Raw genomic sequence first — 16,109 nt, 5'->3', positions numbered from 1 at the left:
ACAATGAGGTCTCATACGCCTTGTTGGAGGAAGTACACATTTGTATTTTCACATTGGGAAATAGCTTGGCACCATCTAGCATGGCTTAAGATGTACATCATCTTGATCTAGCAATTTTATTCCTAGAAAAGGCCTGCATAAGCATCAAGAGACATGTAGAAGAATATCCAGAGCAGCACTATTCATAACAAAAGACCAGGAAAAAAATGACCAAAGGAAAACTGAGAGTGGAATTTTTATTGCATTCCATACAGCAAGAAAAGTGAGTGGACAACAGCTATGAACAATAAGAGCACATCTTCTTTCTTTCCTTAATGTTGGACAAAGGGACATAACCACAAAGTGAGTTCTGGCTTAGTCCCTTCAGGCTGTTCTAACAAAGTACCACAGACAGGTGTCATGGAAACAACGGACATTTACTTCTGCCAGGTCTGGAGGCTGAAGTGCAAGGTTGGGGGCCATACAGATGGGCTCTGGTGAGAGCTCTCTTCCGGGCTGCTGTTCATTGTCTTCTCACGGGGCAGAGAGCAGAGTGGAGTGGAAGCAAACTCTCTCCTGACTCCACTAGGACACTGATGTCACCTTTTTTTTTTAGGGATTAAAAAAATATATTTATTTTTATTTATTTATTTGGCTGTGCTAGGTCTTAGTTTCAACACACAAGATCTTCAGTTGCGGTATGGTGGATCTAGCTCCCTGATCAGGGATCAGACCTGGGCCCCCTGCATTAGGACTGCAGAGTCTTAGCCCCTGGACCACCAGGGAAGGGCCCAGTATCACTCTTGAGGACTCCACCATTATGACCTCTTCTGAATTACCTCCCAAAGGCCCCACCTCTGAATACCGTACTACTGTGGGGTCGAGTTTCAGCACAGGAACTTAGGAGGACACAAGCATTCAGTCCATAACAGTTCCCTATGATTTCATTTTTACAGAAGTCAAAAATGGTAAAACAACAACAACAACAACAACAACAAAAAAACCACAAAACTAAGATGCAGTGTTGAGGGATGCAAGCTTATGTGGTAAAAGGGAAGAAAAATAAGAAGTGAAGAGCATGAACATGGGGGCGTGGGATCAGGAGGGACTCGTGGGGACTTTTAGGGTGCTAGAGATGTTCTATTTCTTGACCTGAATGGTAATTACTCAGATGGTCGCTCTACACTAATTCATTAAGCTGCATATTTCTGTTTCGTGTATTTTCGTACATGTGAAATTGTTTTTTCCAAATGAAGTTTAAAAAAAAAACGACAGAACTGAAGAGGCTCAATTCAGGCAGATACATTAATCAGGGAAAAGTAATAAATCTGATAAATGACCTCTTCATACTTCAAATAATGTCCCTCATACATTGGGATGTTTGTTTCTGACTTTGTTAAGACATTGTAAGTTTTTTCATCATGTGTTCCTCCTAGGCAGTAATAACTTGAATCTGTGATTGTGTAGCAAGAATATTTGATTTTTACAAAAGTTGTATGTCATATAAAATACTCAATTTACATCAATTCGTCTTTATTCTGCATGAGGGGACATGGGCAAGAATGTTCAGAGAAGCATATTCAAAATATAGCAAAAAAACCCAAAAACTGAAATGGTGTCCATCAAAGTGAAATTAATAAATTGTGCTATACTTTGGCCGTATTTGGCCACAAAATAAAAGCTACATAAGGTAGTTGGGATCAATTTTTTTTTTTAATGTTGAGCCAAAGAGGACCAACACAAAGGACAGGGTTGCTATGACTGCCTTTTCATTAAATCAGAAAATATGCAAAGTCTACACTGTGAGTGTTTAAAGGTACAAGCTTACACAGTAAAAGTGTGAAGAAAACCCAGGAAGTGATGAGCCTAAAATAGATGGGCAAGGGGGCAGGACTGACATGCACTAAAACCATTCTAGGCTCCCTGGGGATAGAAATCAAGTATAAGAAAATCTCATTCCCTTAAGGATGCAGAATACTTTGTTTCTAGAATCATACATAGCATCTCAGGGTTGGAAGGAATCTTCAAAGGTCATTAATATAAGTAGCCCTTTGCTGCTCCTGGCTCCTTGAACAATTAGGCTGGATTGTGTGATTTCTCAGTGAGTCCTAAGAGCTCACTAAAATTCATATTTTTAAATGTCTTATTTATAATTTTTTCTGTGTTTTTACTCACCCCCTCTGAAAAGCATATATTCTAATGAATCAGCTAAACTTCATATGAATGTTGCAATTAAAAAAAATAAGTAGCCCTTGTTTTTCATTTCAATTTTTATTATGTTTCATGACAGTTTAGAGATTTCAAAAGAGGCTTACCAGACTTTTAATTTTGCTGGGTAAGGTATGTTTAAAAACATAGCCCTATCATTACCATGATTTCATTCAAGGAATGGCATTTCACCTTATAAAGTAAGAGGTAAAAAACAGAACAAATGGTAGTCCTCTACGTTGAATAGATTGAAGGTTTGTGAACCATGTTGCCTGTATCTTTCCAGGCATTTTGTAAAGTTTTGCAGTAGACCACTAGCCATCCCTGGACTAGCATATGGTGAACCTTGCCCTTGTCAACCTTTCCTCTAATACTTGAGCCTTCTTCCCAAATCCCTGAGATGTGCTGCTTTCCTGAATACTTCTGGTGAATGAGAACTCACTCCCTCCTAATGACATCCCTTCATCTTTGAGCATCTTGCCCTACCTGAATGTCCCTCTGTCCGCTGAACCTAAGTCCAGGTCTTTCACTTGGGCTTATCAGTCCTGGAGCGGTGCCTGCACATACTGGCCACCCTATCCAGCTTTTCACTTGTCTCCCTCCAGATGTGAGCAACATCCTTTATACCTCCGCCCGTGCTCCTCCTCCTCCTCCTCATGTTGAAAGAGCCTCAGACCTTTGGTACAGATGTCATACACACATCCCAAGTCATCAGCATCCTTGTCACTCTGCCGGCAGCTTTCCTATTTGTCTGTATCCACTTATAAATGTGATATTACAAACTGAGTACAACCTTCTAGGTGTACTAACTCAGAGAAGAATATGCCCTTTATCTGTCTTATTCTAGACATTATACTTCTTCATTTAATGTAGCCTAATTATAGTTTTCTCCAAATATATGCCCAGGGGTGGGATTGCAGGATCATATGGTAACTCTATTGTTAGTTGTTGTTTTTAAGGAACCACCATACTGTTCTCCATAGTGGCTGCACCAGTTTGCATTCCTACCAATAGTATAGGAGGGTTCCCTTTTCTCCACACAGTCTCGGCATTTATTATTTGTAGCCTTTTTGGTGATGGCCATGCTGACTGGAGTGAGGTGATACCTCATTGTAGTTTTGATTTGCATTTCTCTGATAATTAGTAGTGCTGAGCATTTTTTCATGTGCCTCTTGGCCATGTGTGTATCTTCTTTGGAGAAATATATGTTAGATCTTCTGCTCATTTTTTGATTGGGTTGTTTGAATTTTTTGATATTTGAATTATATGAGCTCTTTGTTTATTTTGGAAATTAATCTTTTGTGGATTACATCATTTGCGTGTATTTTCTCCAATTCTGTAGGTTATCTTTTCGTTCTGTTTATGGTTTTCTTTGCTGTATAAAAGCTTTTAAGTTTAATTAGGTCCTATTTGTTTATTTTTGTTTTTATTTCCTCCTGCTGCTGCTGCTGCTAATTCGCTTTAGTCGTGTCTGACTCTATGCGACCCCATAGACGGCAGCCCACCAGGCTCCCCCGTCCCTGGGATTCTCCAGGCAAGAACACTGGAGTGGGTTGCCATTTCCTTCTCGAATGCATGAAAGTGAAAAGTGAAAGTGAAGTCACTCAGTCATGTCCGACTCTTCACAACCCCATGGACTGCAGCCTACCAGGCTCCTCCGTCCATGGGATTTTTCAGGCAAGAGTACTGGAGTAGGTTGCCATTGCCTTCTCCGTTTTATTTCCTATTGTAGGCTAAAATTGCCTAAATCAACCCTCTAATTGTTATTAACTCATTTGAAAAAAACAATGTTATATGTGATTCGGTGTGAATCTAGAAGTTGGTTGGTTGTAGAAAGGATAGGATAGTGAATCTTAACAATTTCGTAGGATATGAGAATGGTCAATAATTTTTTAAATGCTCCAAACTCACCTAATTTGTGCTTAGCCCACATCTCTCCACTTGCCAAAGCATACTGTTAGTGAGGTCCTTCGACATCTTGCAGAGGACTCATGTGTGGTTGCGGTGTGCGGGTCAGTGTAGCTCGCTGCAGGAAGAGGGAAATGAAGTTACCTATCTGCCACTCGTCTTTGGTTGGACGCTGCTCACTGGCTCCACCCACTGGCACCAGGGTGTCTTACAGCTTCTCCAGGCTGCCTGTCTTTGGAACTGAGACTTAGCAGCTTGCACTCTGCAGCTTGCAGAATTTATTTTCTCCCTTCTTAGAAAATTAAAATAATATATATTTCCCACTTGCATTCTTTTGTTAGCCATGTTACTCATGAGGTTACAAGAGTCCCACCAGCAGCAGCTCAGTATCTCAGTACCTAAACCTTGATTTGCCTAGGCCAAAAGGCACAAAGGTAAAATGATGACCTGTCCTTACCCATCTTGTGCATAATGCTGAAGTAAGACGATTTACAAGGGAATGAAATTATTAACAATAAAAGTACCAACTTTCATTTGTACTGTTAAGAGATTGTATAAAATGTGTTTGTATAAAATGTATTCCAACTTAAATTTATTTAGCAATAATAGAGGAAAACAATAGAATGGGAAAGACTAGAGATCGCTTCAAGAAAATTAGAAACACCAAGGGAACACTTCATGCAAAGATGAGCACAATAAAGGATTGAAATGGTATGGACCTAACAGAAGCAGAAGATATTAAGAGGTGGCAAGAATATACAGAAAAGCTATACCAAAAAGATCTTCATGACCCAGATAACCACGATGGTGTGATCATTCACCTAGAGAGACATCCTGGAATGCAAAGTCAAGTGGGCCTTAGGAAGCATCACTACAAACAAAGCTGGTTGAGGTGATGGAATTCCAGTTGAGTTATTTCAAATCCTAAAAGATGATGCTGTGAAAGTGCTACACTCAGTATGCCAGCAAATTTGGAAAACTCAGCAGTGGCAGCAGGACTGGAAAAGGTGTTTTCATTCCAATCCCAAAGAAAGGCCATGCCAAAGAATGCTCAAATTACTGTACAATTGCACTCATCTCACATGCTAGCAAAGTAATGCTCAAAATTCTCCAAGCCAGGCTTCAACTGTATATGAACTGTGAACTTCCAGATGTTCAAGCTGCTTTTAGAAAAGGCAGAGGAACCAGAGATCAAATTGCCAACATCCGTTGGATCATTGAAAAAGCAAGAGAGTTCAGAAAAAAACATCTACTTTTGCTTTATTGACTATGTTAAAGCCTTTGTGTGGATCACAACAAACTGGAAAATTCTTCAAGAGATGGGAACACCAGACCACTTTACCTACCTCCTGAGAAATCTGTATGCAGGTCAATAAGCAACAGTTAGAACTGGACATGGAACAACAGACTGGTTCCAAATAGGAAAACGAGTACATCAAGGCTGTATATTGTCACCCTGCTTATTTAACTTCTATGCAGAATACATCATGTGAAATTCTAGGCTGGATGAAGCACAAGCTGGAATCAAGATTGCTGGGAGAAATATCAATAACCTCAGATACACAAATGATACCACCATAATGGCAAAAAGCAAAGAAGAACTAAAGAGCCTCTTGATGAAAGTGAAAGAGGAGAGTGAAAAAGTTGGCTTAAAACTCAACATCCAGAAAACTAAGATCATGGCATCTGGTCCCATCACTTCATGGCAAATAGATAGGGAAACAATGGAAATAGTGACAGACTTTATTCTGGGGGTCTTGAAAATCACTGCAGATGGTGACTGCAGCCATGAAATTAAAAGATGCTTTTTCCTTGGAAGAAAAGCTCTGACCAACCTAGACAGCATATTAAAAAGCAGAGACATTACCAGCAAAGGTCTGTCTAGTCAAAGCTATGGTTTTTCCAGTTGTCATGTATGGATGTGAGAGTTGGAGTATAAAGAAAGCTGAGCACCACAGAATTGATACTTTTGAACTGTGGTGTTGGAGAAGACTCTTGAGAGTCCCTTGGACCGCAGGGATGTACAACCAGTCAATCCTAAAGGAAATCAGTCCTGAATATTCATTGGAAGGACTGATGTTGAAGCTGAAACTCCAATACTTTGGCTACCTGATGTGAAGAACTGACTCATTGGAAAGGACCCTGATGCTGGGCAAGATTGAGGGTGGGAGGAGAAGGGGACGACAGAGGATGAGGTGGTTGGATGGCATCACCGACTCAATGGACATGAGTTTGAGTAAGCTCCGGGAGATGCTGATGGACAGGGAAGCCTGCTGTGCTGCAGTCCATGGGGTCATAAAGAGTCAGACATGACTGAGCAACTGAACTGAACTAAACTGATATAGCTAAGTGGGCTTTCCCTGGTGGCTCCGTTGGTAAAAGATCTGCTTATGTTGTGTGTGTGTGTATGTATATATATATATTTTATGGGACGTAGTTGCTTTAAAATATTGTGTTAGTTTCTGCTGTACAGTGAAGTGAGTCAGGTATGTGTATACATATATCCCCTCCCTCTTGCCCTGTCCCACCCTTCCAGGTCATCGCAGAGCACTGGGCTGAGCTCCCTGTGCAGTGCATGTTCCCACTAGCTGTCTATTTTCGCATGGTAGTGTACGTATGTCAATCCCTATCTCCCAGTTCATCCCACCCCTTTACCCCACCGTGTCTACACTTATTATGTTTGATATCATATTTAATACAGATTCACTTATGACTTTTGCACAGAGATGAAGGCTTTTGCAGAGAGATGAAACAGAAGGCTACTTTTTTTTCAAATTCAAAAGAGGAGAAAATATTTATTTTTGTCAAGTATTCTCTAACCTAAATAAAAAGGCTAAAGTGCATTTGCATTACATAAAAGTAAGATATGTATACATAGTGTGTTACCCGTAATTACCAAACCAAAACTTAGATTCTCTGTTGGACTCGTCTAATCCTTAAGTCACCCTCTGCGAAACTTACCCAGGGTATTTTTGTTCTTTTCACATCAGTAAAATAGAGTGGTAGAAAAAAAGACTGAAAAAGTGAAATCCAGGAATTCCTTACATTCCCAATCCATTCCAGCTTGGCTCATCCCTCTAATGAGTATTATTTGAGCATCTGCTCTATACTCAGCCCTGTTGTTCTCGGCACTAGGGACACTGCAATGAAACAGACAAGTCTCTGCCCTTTTGTAGGTCGAGTTTAAGTGTGGGAAACGGACAACAATAAAATAAGTATACAGATGACTTAGATAAGGATAAGCAAAGTGAAGAAAGTAAAGTAGAATGGGAGACGGAGATTAACAGGATGAGGGAAGAACAACTTTGAGACTTGAAAGTTGCCTGTTTTCTGTTACTGTAACAGTTGGACTTTGCAGGCTTTCATCAATCACTACACCCTCCCTCTTCCTCCTCCATCTCTGGAGGTGGGAAGAAAGGGAAGAAAAAGCGAAGGACAAACGAGCATTGATTCTGGGACTGAGTGAGACTCATCTTGATTTTGGATAAAGAAAGAAAAAGAGGAGCCAAGGAGGCCAGGAAGCGGCTTTGGTTTTAGCTGCCAAAGAGGAGAGGAGAGACTTCGGGAAGAGAATGTGGTATAGAAATTGCAGTGCTTCAGAGGCATGAGCAGAAAGGAGGGCCAGGAAAGGAAGGGTTGTCAGGAACTCACTCCTGCTTCGACTGGAACCTGGCTAGACTGAGTGAAGTTTCGCTTTCTTCAGTTGGCGCTATGTGTGATTGACTGGTTAGAGAGTCACTGAACAAGGATTGTTAACCTGGGGTCTTCCAGTCTCTGAGAGGTCTTTAAATAGAATTCAAGCAGTCCATGAAGTGAAATAGAGAAAGAGAGCAAAATCAAATATACTTTATTTTCATTAGGTTCTGCCTCTAAACTAAAAATCTGTGTTATCAAAAATAATCACCACAAACATCACTTTACAGTTGTTGCAGATACTTTGAAATGTGGTGACTCAGTTGATAAAGAACCTTCCTATAATGCAGAAGATCACCTGCAATGCAAGAGACCTGGGTCTGATCCCTGGGTCGGGAAGATCTCCTGAAGAAGGAAATGGCAACCCACTCGAACATTCTTGCTTGGAAAATCCCATGGACAGAGGAGCCTGGCAGGCTATAGTCTATGGGGTCACGAGAGTCATACGCGACTTAGTAACTAACCACCACTAACTAAGATGAATCTATTTTATCAAAAATAATCACCACAAACAGCACATACAGGTGTTGCAGATACTTTGAAATATTATTTTTAAATCAACTTTTTTTTTTAATGTGGACCATTTTAAAAGTCTTACTGAACTTATTACAATATTGTTTCTGTCTTTTGTTTTGGTTTTTTGTCCGTGAGGCATGTGGAATCTTAGCTGCCCCACCAGGAATCAAACCAGCACCCCCTGCATTGGCAGGTGAAGTCTTAACCACTGGACCAGCAGAGAAGTCCCTGAAATGACCATTTTTGCTCATTGCTATTTCAGAAATACAATGTACAGGAGGCTCCCCCGGATCTAATTTATTGCATTATTAAAGAAGCACATGCATTCGTGTTCTCACATTTCCTTTATAGTCTTATGATTGCATTTCAGTATAATTGGCTTGGTTTATAATCCTTTCATTTTAAATCCTGCGCATTTAAAAACATAATGCTGAGGAGTTCAGAAGCCTAGCAGACTGCCAGAGGGCTAAGAACTCCCATATTAAACTCTGTGAAGAGCTTGATTGGGAAGAAGAGAATCCTTCAAGCTATTCCACTCCAAGAGAGCCTGCAGAATTGCGTAAGAACAGACCCGGCCACATTCATTCCTTGCCTCTGGGGATCTAGGCACTGGACTTTAGGTGAGGCTGATGGTAAAGACTCTGTAGCTTGCTAGGGAGCCACCCGTCCTGGGGGTTTAGAGACTGTCAGACATTTCAGGGGAAACAGTGCCATCTAGTGGCTAATGTTCTTCCTCGGCCACACTCTTCTGTCTTACAGATAGGGAACTTTCAAGGTGGAACATATTAGCATTTAGAATAGCTCTGGGATTTCCCAGGTGGCACAGTTGGTAAAGAATCCGCTTGCCAGTGCAGGAGATAAACGAGATGTGAGTTCAATCCCTGGGTCTGGAAGATGCCCTGGAGGAGAAAATGGCAACCCACTCCAGTATTCTTGCCTGGAAAATTACATGGACAGAGGAGCCTGGCAGGCTACAGTCCATGGGGTCGCAAAGAGTTGGACACAGTGAACGCGCCTGCGCGTGCGCGCACGCGCGCATGCACACACACACACACACGTGCATAGCTCTACCCCATTTGTTTCCACTGCATGTGTCCAGTCTTGCCAATTTCAGTATCACAGATTTGATGCATAATAATAATAAAGCTAGGTTCTGAAGAATCACTTTATGTCTTAAGAAATGTTCAACAGCGCGCAGTAATTGGCAATGTTTAAATTCTTGTGTTCATGGAGCTTCAACCATGGTGACAGTGTCCTCAAAAAAGCACTTTCATTTTTTTAATAGTGTTTGTGTGTATGTGTCAGTCGCTCAGTCATGTCCAACTCTTTGCGATCCCATGGGGTGTAGCCCACCAGGCTCCTCGGTCCATGGGATTTTCCAGGCAGGAATACTAGAGTGGGTTGTCCTTTCCTTCTCCAGGGAATCTTTTTGACCCAAGGATCGAAACTGGGTCTCCCGCATTGCAGGCACACTGTACCATCTGAGCCGGAGCATTTCAAATGTAAGGTGCATAGAGAGAGAGGAGGGCTGCGGGGGAGCCCTTTTCTGTCTGTCCGGGGGCTTCAGTGGCGTTGATCTTAGTGGACTCTGGGTTTCTGACACGTCGAACCTGGGCTTGCTCCCTTGCTTTGGTCAGCTTGTCCTCGAGTCCTCAGTTGTGACGCTGGCTCCTCACACGTGCGGGCTCCGCTGCTTCTCACCCGATCGCCTACCGCTTCTCAAGATCTCAGCCGCTCCCTCCCTGGGCCAAGCCACAGCCCTTGCCTCTCAGCTTGCCACAACAGCCTCCTAACTGGGATCCCTTCCTCCTTTGTCCCCTGAGTCCATTCTCCGTGTGGCCGAGAGTGATCCTATAAAAAAACAAGTCAAATCCTCTGCTCAAAATCCTTCTCACTTGAAGTCAAAGTAGAAGTCTTCACGGGATCCTATGAGGCTCTGTATACAGACCTACCCCTAATTCTTATCTCACCTCCTCCTGTCCTCACCCTTGGCAGCAAAACTGCCCTCCTTGCTGTTCTTCAACCAAACCAGGCATGTCTCTGCGTCAGGACGCTGAACTTGCTGTTCCCTCTGCCTCAAACACTGTTCCTCCAGGAACCAACACGCCTCATTTTTTCACTTCTTTCACAAGACCAGGGACCCACCCCGCTTATTTTACTTTTCTCTGTAGTTCTTGTCGTATTTGCATTTTATTGTTTTTTATTGTTTTCCTCCTCCGGCTAGAACATGCTCTCCATGAAGGTAGTGATTGTTGTCTCTTAAGGTTATCATAGTGTCCCAAATGTCTAAAAGAGGATCCGTCACAGAGCAGAAAAGCCCGTGTCTGTTGTATGAGTCCAGTTTCCTGCCAAAGGAAATCACACTCTACCTGGTAGATGGACCTTTTTTTGTGCATCTGCAGTAAGATCTGTTGCCTGCCTGCCACTCAAGACTCTCCTGGCCTGTGAGGTCACTGGGTGACCTAGAGCATCCAGGTTCTGAGCTTTAGCAGGCTTCTGCTTATAGCATTAAAGCAAGACCACCCCCTGCCCCAGGGCAGAGAGCCCATATCCTCTTTTTATGTCAAATCTGACCAACCTTGGGATGCAAGGATCACTATCACACAAAAGTGACATTGACAATGCTTGTAGATGATGGCTTCATTTTATTTTCTCCTGAGAGCTTCTAAAAAATACTAATGCTTTAGATTCTTCCTCCAAGAGATTCTGACCCCAGTAGTCTGAGCTATTGGGTAGGGGGTGTGGGAGTGGGAGGAAGGTGTCAGCCATCAGTAGTCTTTTTAGATTTTTTTATTGAACTATACCAGATTATGCAGAAGGCAATGGCAACCCACTCCAGTACTCTTGCCTGGAAAATCCCATGGATGGAGGAGCCTGGTAGGCTACAGTCCATGGGGTCGCTAAGAGTCAGACACAACTGAGCGACTTCACTTTCACTTTTCACTTTCACGCATTGGAGCAGGAAATGGCAACCCACTCCAGTGTTCTTGCCTGGAGAATCCCAGGGATGGGGGAGCTTGCTGTCTATGGGATCGCACAGAGTTGGGCATGACTGAAGTGACTTAGCAGCAGCAGCATACCAGATTAACAATGGTGTGATAGTGTCAAGTACACAGCAACAAAATTGGTAGTTTTAAAAAACTACCAGATGATTTTAATGTACAACCAGGGGTGGAAAAGGCTGATTCAGGACTTTACAACTGACAAAGCATTATCATGCATTACTGTATTTGCTTCTCACATTAAGTCCAGGACAGATGGGATGGCAGGTATTTTTGCCCCCTTTTATAGAAGATCCATGAAGATAACTGACTTGCCAGCGAGGAGATCTAAATTAGGATTTGAATCCAGCTTTGGCCCCAAACCCAGGACTCTCCTACCAGAGCCAAAGTCACCCCTAGATGAGGTTGTGAATCCGTCCAGAACTTCCTTCTCCTCCATGATAAGTTTCTGTGGTTCATTCTCTGTGAGACTGCAGAACATGAGAACAGAAACCAGGCTGCCTCATTCACTCAGAGCCTAGCGCAAGTTATTTGTTGAGCAAGTGAAGAATGAATGAATGAATGCAGCCTTCGCACCACTGGCCCATTGGCTCTGTTGTTCTCAGCAGGTTCACTGTCAGTTTGGGTGATTTTGTCCTGTTTTGGTGGCTGCACTGGCCAGTGACTGTTGCACTCAAATGCTGGTTTTACTCCAGAAGCACCTGAGCTCACATTTTATCTAGACCAGAGGAGCTGCCACAAACTCTCTTTTCTTCCCTTTTCCTCAGCACATTTCTGCAGCTGAAACATTGACTGAAGCTTCGGCATGAAGAAATTAAGTCTCTGTCTGCCCAAGAGTCCCACACCAGCTGACCTGTTACAGGTAGGCCTCCGTGGAGTTAGCTGTCTTTCCCAGCAAGTCAGAGTGGAAGGAGAAGGGAAGGATGATCTTCATTAAGATGTTTCATATCCATGAGTTACTTTCTTTCTAGATGATTCTAATAGCTCCCTACAAAGAGGAAAAGTCTCATCACTTCCGTTCAATGATGTTATAGTCACATTACAAGTCTGTGACTGGAGCTGGGAACAGCATTTCTCAGCCTCGGCATTATTGACAGTTGCGGCCAGATGAGCCTTTGTTGTGGGGGGTGTGTCCTGTGTGTTACAGGGCTGTAGCAGCACCCCTCACCTCTACTCTCTAGATGCCAGTAACCGCCACCCCCGTGGTAGTTAATTTTGTGCCACTGTCTGGGGCACTGTGCCCAGCTCTGCTCTCAGATGTTATTCTGGTTGTTTCTGTGTGGGTCCTTGGATGAGATAACATTTATTATTTTTCCCGTTATTATTTTATATATATATTTTAATTTATTCGTTTGCTTGTGCCAGGTCTTAGTTGCAGCATGTGGGATCTTTAGCTGCGCCCTCAAACTCTAGCTGTGGCATGTGGGATCTAGTTCCCCCACCAGGGATCGAACATGGCCACCCTGCCTTGGGAGCATGGAGTGTTAGCCACTAGACCACCAGGGAAGCCTCTCTTTTTTATTATGTTATATAAACATATTTAATATTTGTATATACTAATAAACATGTACTGTTAAATAAGTGTAATATTTGAAGTCTAGTTAATTTAAGATGCTAGTTTCAGGTATATAGCATAGGGAGTCAAGACAGATTATACTCTATTAGAAGCTATCACAAGAAAATGACTATAATTCCCTGTGCTATATAATATACCCTTGTTGCTTATCTATTTTATGTATAGGAGTTTGTATATGTTTTCTTTTTAAATTAATTGTTTTTTTAATCAATTTGTACTGGAGTATTGTTGGTTTACAATGTTGCATTAGTTTCTGCTATACAGCAAAGTGAATCAGTTACGCATATGCATATATCCCCTCTTTTCTGGATTTCCTTCCCATTTAGGTCACCACAGAGCACCGAGTAGAGTTTCCTGTGCTACACAGCAGGTTCTCATTAGTGACTGGTTTTATGCATGGCAGTGTATATATGTCAATCCCAATCTCCCAATCCATCCCACCCCTCCCTTCCCCCGCTTGGTAACCATAAGTTTGTTGTGTACATCTGCGCCTCCATTTCTGCTTTGCAGATAAGTTCATCTGCACCATTTTTTTCTAGATTCCACATCTAAGCAATATTATACGATACTGGTTTTTCTCTTTCTGACTCACTTCACTCTGTATGACAGTCTCTAGGTCCATCCAGGTCTCTGCAAATGGTACTATTTCATTCTTTGATGGCTGAGTAATATTCCATCATGCATTTGTACCACATGTTCCTTATCCATTCATCCACTGATAGATATTTAGGTTGCTTCCATGTCCTGGCTATTGTAAATAGTGCTGCTATGAACATTGAGGTGCATGTATCTTTTTGAATTATGGTTTGCTCTGGGTATGGATGAGATAACATTTAAATTGGTTGACTTTGAGGAAAGCAGATTGCCCCTATCAGGTGGGTGAATATAACAAAAGACTCACCTCCTACCAGCAACAGGGAATCCTGCCAGCAGATGGCCTTTGGATTTGAATTGCAATGCCAGCTGTTCCCTGGGTCTCTGTCTTGATGGCCTTTCACCTTGAACTACAGATTTTGGACTTTCTAGCCTCATAATCATGTGAGTCGATTCTCTAAAATAAATTTCTCTCTGTGTGTGTATACACATACGGATCCTATGGATTCTTTCTCTAGAGAACTCTGACAAATACAACCCAGTAGTAGCAACCCAGAGTATCTCCAGGCATTGCCAGGTGATTCCCAGGGGGTAGAATAGTCTCAGTTGAGAACCACCAGTGCTGACAGGTGAGGCTGGCATTCTTTCATGGTATAGTTCCTGAAAAGGCTGACCTGGCTAGAATAGTCCAGAACCAAATGGAAGCTAAAATACTTCCTGGAACATGTTCTCTATGTGTGGTTCCAAGCCTGGTCTGACAGCAGAGGTTTGAAGAAACCTCTGGAATATCTTGAGCTAAAACTAGTCAACTTGGCCTTGAGCCATTAAATTCTCTCTTCTAGAAAAACGGTATCATATTTGCCTAAGTTTTACTTTAAAGAAAAATTAAAGTATATCACCTTTAAATCCAGTCCTTAATCTGCTAAGTCTCTTCAGTCGTGTCCGACCCTGTGCGGCCCCATAGACGGCAGCCCACAGGCTCCCCCGTCCCTGGGATTCTCCAGGCAAGAACACTGGAGTGGGTTGCCATTTCCTTCTCCAATGCATGAAAGTGAAAAGTGAAAGGGAAGTCGCTCAGTTGTGTCTGACTCTTAGTGACCTCATGGACTGCAGCCTACCAGGCTCCTCCATCCATGGGACTTCCCAGGCAAGAGTACTGGAGTGGGGTGCTACTGCCTTCTCCACCAGTCCTTATAGATACTCTCATTTATAAGAGTTTCTCTCAGTTACCTTGTGTTGATAAATAACATATCGCTTAGAGATGAGCCATAAATTAGCTAAAATCAATACAGATTTTAAATATGAGTAGAAGGATCCTGAGATAATCACTTTTTTTTTAAGGCGGCAAAGAAATATTATTCAATCATTATTCCTGGGTGGTAAACTTGAATGTTTTAAGTCCTTGCTGAAAGCAATATTGGATGACTCCAAAAGTACCTCATGAGAAATGCTGGGGTGGATGGATTGCAAGCTGGAATGAAGATTGCCGGGAGAAATATCCATAACCTCAGATATGCAGATGACACCACCCTTATGGCACAAAGTGAAGAAGAACTAAAGAGCCTCTTGATGAAAGTGAAAGAGGAGAGTGAAAAAGTTGGCTTAAAGCTCAACATTCAGAAAACTAAGATCATGGCATCCAGTCCCATCACTTCATGGCAAATAGATGAGGAAACAGTAGAAACAGTGGCTGACTTTATTTTTCTGGGCTCCAAAATTACTGCAGATGGTGATTGCAGCCATGAAATTACAAGACGCTTGCTCCTTGGAAGAAACGTTATGACCAACCTAGTTCAGTTCAGTTCAGTCACTTAGTCATGTCCAACTCTTTGCGACCCCATGAACTGCAGCACGCCAGGCCTCCTTGTACATCACCAACTCCTGGAGTCTACCCAAACCCATGTCCATTGAGTCAGTGGTGCCATCTAACCATCTCATCCTCTGCTGTCCCCTTCTCCTCTTACCCTCAATCTTTCCCAGCATCAGGGTCTTTTCAAGTGAGTCAGCTCTTTGCATCAGGTGGCCAAAGTATTGGAGTTTCAGCTTCAGCATCAGCCCTTCCAATGAACACCCAGGACTGATCTGCTTTAGGATGAACTGGCTGGATCTCCTTGCAGTCCAAGGGACTCTCAAGAGTCTTCTCCAGCACCACAGTTCAAAAGCATCAATTCTTCGGTGCTCAGCTTTCTTTATACTCCAACTCTCACATCCATACATGACTACTGGAAAAACCATAGCCTTGATTAGATGGACCTTTGTTAACAAAGTAATGTCTCTGCTTTTTAATATGCTGTCTAGGTTGGTCATAACTTTCCTCCCAAGGAGTAAGCATCTTTTAATTTCATGGCTGCAATCACCATCTGCAGTGATTTTTAGAGCCCAAAAAAACAAAGCCAGCCACTGTTTCCATTGTTTCCCCATCTATTTGCCATGAAGTGATGGGACCGGATGCCATGATCTTAGTTTTCTAAATGTTGCGCTTTAAACCAACTTTTCACTCTCCTCTTTCACTTCCATCAAGAGGTTCTTTAGTTCCTCTTCACTTTCTGCCATAATGGTGGTGTCATCTGCATATCTGAGGTTATGGATATTTCTCCTAGCAATCTTGATTCCAGCTTGTGCTTCTTCCAGCC

The 16,109-nt window shown here is 42.5% G+C and overlaps 1 protein-coding gene across 1 annotated transcript in view; it reads left to right on the top strand.

Moving 5' to 3' along the window:
* LOC121818643 (histone-arginine methyltransferase CARM1-like) overlaps positions 1-12,168 on the top strand; it is a 290,088-nt gene extending 277,920 nt beyond the window's left edge. Inside the window, exon 11 of the mRNA XM_042243405.2 lies at positions 12,074-12,168. The gene's annotated coding sequence lies outside the window, so the exon portion shown is untranslated. The remainder of the gene's footprint in view (positions 1-12,073) is intronic.
* Positions 12,169-16,109: the final 3,941 nt, after the last annotated feature.

The sequence above is a fragment of the Ovis aries genome, chromosome 2 (genome assembly GCF_016772045.2).
Source record: "Ovis aries strain OAR_USU_Benz2616 breed Rambouillet chromosome 2, ARS-UI_Ramb_v3.0, whole genome shotgun sequence".
Lineage (NCBI taxonomy): Eukaryota > Metazoa > Chordata > Mammalia > Artiodactyla > Bovidae > Ovis > Ovis aries.
This window is presented reverse-complemented; position numbering and strand designations above follow the sequence as displayed.